Source organism: Eleginops maclovinus, chromosome 9 (assembly GCF_036324505.1).
Source record: "Eleginops maclovinus isolate JMC-PN-2008 ecotype Puerto Natales chromosome 9, JC_Emac_rtc_rv5, whole genome shotgun sequence".
Lineage (NCBI taxonomy): Eukaryota > Metazoa > Chordata > Actinopteri > Perciformes > Eleginopidae > Eleginops > Eleginops maclovinus.
In genome coordinates this window covers 413,449-419,200 of record NC_086357.1, presented here as the reverse complement: position 1 = coordinate 419,200, position 5,752 = coordinate 413,449, and the positions used below count along the sequence as shown (strand labels likewise).

The window sequence follows — 5,752 nt, the reverse complement described above, 5'->3', positions numbered from 1 at the left end:
TATATATGTAACAGTAATACTGTTACATATATATATCATACTGAGTATGTAACCATAATGATTTACCCCGATGAATCTGCCACAAAATACAACAATGCAAATGCAGACGAATGGAAAGCCACCAGTACGTTTAATTATTAGCCAAGATTACATTGATATCCGAGTGTTTCCGAGGGGATTGTTTAATGTCTGTCATCCATTTAACATCATACAACGTCGTTGTGATCACTTTGAACCCAACGATCTTTTTTTTTATGTATTGGTGAGCTGAGTTTGAGAAATTAAACTGTGCAGCTAAAGTTGTGTTTTTTGGTTGCTATAGTTATCTAGTTGCTATGCTAGCTAGCTCAAGAGACTTAAATAACCTAAACGATTTAAATGGAAGCGTTCAATTCGCATGTAATGATAGCTAGTTATCGAGCTGATGTTATAGTTTCCCCGATTTAACTCATTGTATTTCAAGTAGTCAATGTGCAAGCTGCCAATTGAATTATGTTTTAATAAACTCTATTGACTTCACATATTTTTCACATATCTGACTCTGAAAGCCAGCTTCGAGCTCACCGCACGGCACTGGTCTACATGAATAGAATTCTTCATCAACAGCGGGAGCCAAAACAGCATAGCATCCTGGTAACAGTAGTGAGGGTATTACAAAAAAGAAGTACAGCCGATCCTATTGGCTCTTTGTCAACGCAAGGGACGAATCATAAAACGGCTTATATGCAGTGGCGGCTGGTGAACATTTTGGGGGGGGGGGGGGCGCAGTTGGGCGGCACGGTTTAAATAGCACTTTTTTAGAGGTTTAGCTTAAGACAGTTGGTTAGGTGGCTGCGGCCACATTCGTGCTTCTTACATTTTTGTGTGAAGTGCTTTAGATCCTTCATCCCGGTTGTAGTCCAAAGTGTTTCAGTCCCAGGACTTTGAAATAACAGACAAGGGAAACAAAAAAAGGCATTGCTCACTGTACAACCAGCTAACCAATTCCGCTTAGCATACAAGTTTGAGGAGAAAGTCCGAGTGTAGGTTCTCCCGCGATCAGTGGTCGTCTGTTGAATGTTTAAATCCGGACGCTCGGGTCCCAAGTCTTTCAATTTCTTCTTTTCGACATCTGATAGTCGATGAAACGGTGTTTTAAGTAGAGCTTGCACGGAGTTCTCAGCCATCGATGTCGCCATATTCACTCAATCTAAGTTTCAGCTAGCTACGGTGCTGCTCTTTACGCTTGTGGTTAGGGAATGATAACGATGCTGATTCGCCGAAATAGTCCAATCGCGTATCTAAGAATGTCACATTGAACTAAGAAACAATGCCATTGGCTGTGGGCGCAAATCTAAGTTTCATCCCCCAATGAAAAGCTATCCTTGCTAAAATGACTGAGAAAAGTATAAGCTCTCCTATAGACTCCCATGTTATCGGCGCCCACGGACGGTAGCCGACCTGCCTATTCTCAGAAAAGGCGAATGGCAATATATTATGTCCGGACACATTTTAGCGGTTCTTGACAGTGGTCTCCCATACACATTTAACCCATAAACACGGTACATTTCTTATTTCAATTATGTTGTATATATAACGTTTTTTAACTCAAAAAGTCAGGGTGGGCGGCGCCCACTATTGACGCACCGCCACTGCTTATATGTGAGCTTTAGGGCTGGTTGGATGTCAACACAGGCACGAGGCTGCCAGCTACACGATTCATTTTTCGATTTGTTGGGTAATGCGTAGGATATTCAAGTCAAGCGTAGCGGCGTAATTAGGGCCTGGAAATCGTATCTGCTACTCCAAAATCGTGTATGTTGGCAGCTCTGCTGGCGGGCACATGCTACACAGCGACCCGCACTGGCTGATACAGCCATGAAGTTTCTTTGTGTACCTTGTACATCGGTGGACAGTGAGAGACTGTTTAGTGCAGTGTCGAATGTCCTTGATGAAAAAAGGAACCGGTTGACAGCCGATAAGGTGCAGGTGTTGGTTTTCATTTAAAAAAACCTGCACTACACTTTGAAGGAGTCAGTGCATTAGATTAAGATGGAGGAAATAAGGAGCTCTATTACACTGTAAAAATGTTTATGTTTAAGTTTAGTGATGATTACATGTCTCTGAGATCCCTTAATTACCCACACTGTGAAACATAATAAGTTCAGTTTACTTGAAAAAAGGGTGGAAACTCGTTGTCTCAAATAAGTAACCAAAACTTTGTTTCCATTATGTTATGTTTACTTTATGTGTACAATTAATGCAAAGATTTTTAAGTTATGGTTACTTACTTCCAAGAAGTAAAGTTTAGTGAAGCTTACTTGTATTTACTACTGTTAAATGAGTAACCTTTTGAGTTGTAAATGGTACTTTATGTTTGATAGTAAAGTTTACCTGCAGAATATTCATACTATAGTTTCTAAGTACTGGCAACTTGAACAAACAAAGTCCTATTTAACAGAATAAAGGGAACTGAAAGATCAGATTTCTTTTATTATTATTGCAAAAAAAATGCTCTTATTTGTGATAGTGAGAGAATAAAAGCTATTGAGCACAGCTTGGATGCCTGTCTATTTCTTAATGTATACGAAATAAATTAAATGCTGTTTGCCAACACAAAAAGTGATATCGGAAATCGGTATCGGAAAACCGGTATCGGGAAATATCGGGATCGGATCGGAACCTATATGAAAATATCGGAATCGGATCGGAAGCTAAAAAATGAGATCGGGACATCCCTAGTGAAAACACTGTAAATAATGCAGTTGACAGGTGAGTGATAATCACAATAGATCCCATATGATTGTATGGCACAGGATTGGGAACAATTAAGCTATTTAGTTTCAGTGTTTTACGCAAGGGACAAAACAATCTCAGGACACCATTCTACTCCACTGTGTGAGAGTGCACACTTCCCTCACATCAGCTGCTTGACAAATCCACAAGTCTTAGAGTGTTTTACGCAGGAGTCTGTTACGGAGTCCATGTACTCTTGATGAGCATGCATCTCCTCCTATGTCCATGATTACCTTTTGGATTATCTCGAAGGTATACTTCAGGGTCCTTTGGATAGTCCATGTTGAGGGCGTACAGCAGACCGATTAGAAGGGCAAAGGCATTGGGGACATCCATCAGGTCATGAAGAGCTATTTCCTCTTCCAAAACAAGCACCACATCAATGATGTCCTTTGGGAGAAGGATTCTCTTCTGTGACCACCAGGATCCCGATCTCCATCCCTTTTTAGCATCTCGCCTTCTGCATCAGTCGGCTAATGAGAGAACAATATAACACAACTGATCACAAAGCAGCATTTGTTCCTCAATGAATTCTCTGTAGATTCATGATGCAGATTCATGGTGCATAACATCTATGTCAAGAGACTCATTACAGTATTATATCAGCTGTTTTGAAATAATGAAAGATATTTACACGATATTTACAAATTATTGTGATAGTAACTAGTTCCTATAGTTTCAATTGCACTGGTTTCTACTAATCAAAAGCTTTACATAACCTACACATCAATGTCCATGTAAAAATGCAAATAGTATTTTTTTAATTGACTAACTAATCAGCTCGTGCCCACAATGTAACAGTGCTGCACCACCACATCGTAGCCTAAATTTAGTGAGTTGCTCAACAACTGCAGAGAACAAGTGCATGCCATTAAGAACAAGCTGGTCATGTGCACTTGATAGCATGCTTGAGTTGGAAATGGCGGCATGGTACACGTGCAAGAAAGTTCAATACTTATTACACTACACCTTTAGCATGCCTTCATAGTACAAACTTCACGTGGAGAATGGAGATGAATATTCATGCAAAATGAATGGTGAGTGCTACAAGGAGAAATATATACGCTAAACATATTGGTCTTCCTTACCAAGCTAGCCTAACTTACACAGTATGCTTACAAAACATTAGTTTATAACATAGAGTAGGTAGTTGCGTGCAAAGCATTTTTCTACGAAAGCAAATTTTAGACAGTTGGAGTAAAGATGCTGGTCTTGAAAAGCCATTTAGCTACTGCTACGTTTTTCTATTAGCAAAGGCTAGCTTGCATTTTGATGTAGGCCTACGTGTGAGTGAGTGGTCATTCAACCCATGTTTTACGACTATGTCCATGTTCTATTCCTAAAAAAAACAACCCAAATCATATTGAATCAACAACGATCTACTAAAGAGAGCTTCACTCACCAAAACGTCTTAAGGAACATCTTTTTCAGCCAGGAGAAAATGGCGGTCGGTCGTCCTCACGAAAAATGACATTGTGGCTAAATGTGTCTGCGCATGTGCCATTCACGTGACGTAGCGTCACCCGGTGGTGAACTATGACAACTAGTGCAGTGTTTCCCAACCTTTTTTGAGCCATGGCACATATTACACGTTAGAAAAATCCCACGGCACACCACCAAATAAAAATGTCACAAAAAGTTTATATAATGAAATACAATGAAAATGTAGTCTCATTTTACTTACTCAATGTGAAACCTGGGCTTGTTTAGTTGAACACAAATCTGATATTCTTGCAGGAATTGAAGAAAGGCAAACACGAAGATCTTCCTCAACAGCTCTGAGTCTCTCTCTTTTCTTAGTCTTTAAAGTAGTCATGCTTGAAAAGCCCAGCTCACACAGATAGGTGGTGGAGAAAGGGAGAAGAGCTGAAATTGCTTTGTTTCCCAGAATAGGAAACTCCTTGGCAGCAGTCAGCCAAAAACTGTCCAAAGGTAGATCAGCAAAGCTCAGCTTTAGACCACGATTCTGTCTCAGTTCAGTTATTTCTTCCTGCTCCTGCAATGTCATGTCCCTTCCAACTGCAGTTGAGCTATATGGGTTCCTCACCCAGTCAAGGCAATCAGTGGAAAGTGAAGGGAAATAAAATGACAACCTCTGCTCAAGACTTTGCAGATGTTTACCTATTGTCTCACACAGTGCAGCACTGTTGACACTCGGCCATTTCTCTTGCCATTTCTGTGTGTTTTGGAACATTTCAAGATTGGCACTTTCCACATGTTGTTTCCAGAGCAGCACCTTTGAACGAAATCCCTGTATTTTATCTGTACTTGTGAGCAGGTTTTCATTTCGGCCTTGCATTCGTGTGTTCAGGTCATTCAGATGTTGAAATATATCTGCCAGATATGCTAGTCTTGCACACCACTCATCACTTGAGAGCAACTTAGCGTCATCATACTTCTCATTTGTCAAAAACACTTTAAGTTCCTCCCGCAGCTCATACACACGAGCTAAAATTTTGCCACGGGACAGCCACCGGACCTCCGTGTGCAGCAATAACACTTTATGCTCCGCTCCCATTTCCTCACACAATGATGCGAACATGCGGCTTTTCACAGGTCTCGTTTTCACAAAATGTATCATGCGCACAACATCTCCCAGTACAGGAACTAGGTCTTCTGGCAATGTTTTGGCAACGAATGCTTCCCGGTGCAGAAAACAATGCGTCGCGATGACATCTGGATGTTGTTCTTTCACCCTGTTAACAAATCCTTTGGTGCGCCCGACCATGGCAGCTGCTCCATCGGTGCACACACTTACGCAGTCTTGCCACTTCAGTCCTCCTTGTTCAATGTACTCTGACACAACTCGAAAAATGTCTTCTCCTGTTGTTCTTTCTGGCAATTCCTTGCAAAACAGAAACTGTTCTCTGATGGTGTCTCCGTCTACAAAGCGCACATTTGCCATAACTTGCGCATGTCCACTGATATCCGTAGATTCATCAAGTTGTAATGCAAATTTAGCACTGATGCGCAACTT

The 5,752-nt window shown here is 40.9% G+C and overlaps 1 long non-coding RNA gene across 1 annotated transcript; it reads right to left on the bottom strand.

Moving 5' to 3' along the window:
- Window positions 1-2,452: 2,452 nt before the first annotated feature.
- LOC134870164 (uncharacterized) lies at window positions 2,453-4,302 on the bottom strand. The gene is made up of 2 exons (XR_010166510.1): window positions 4,178-4,302; window positions 2,453-3,248 (listed from the first exon to the last, which is right to left on the bottom strand). It is a non-coding gene; the product is annotated as an uncharacterized LOC134870164 (long non-coding RNA).
- Between the last annotated feature and the right edge of the window lie 1,450 nt (window positions 4,303-5,752).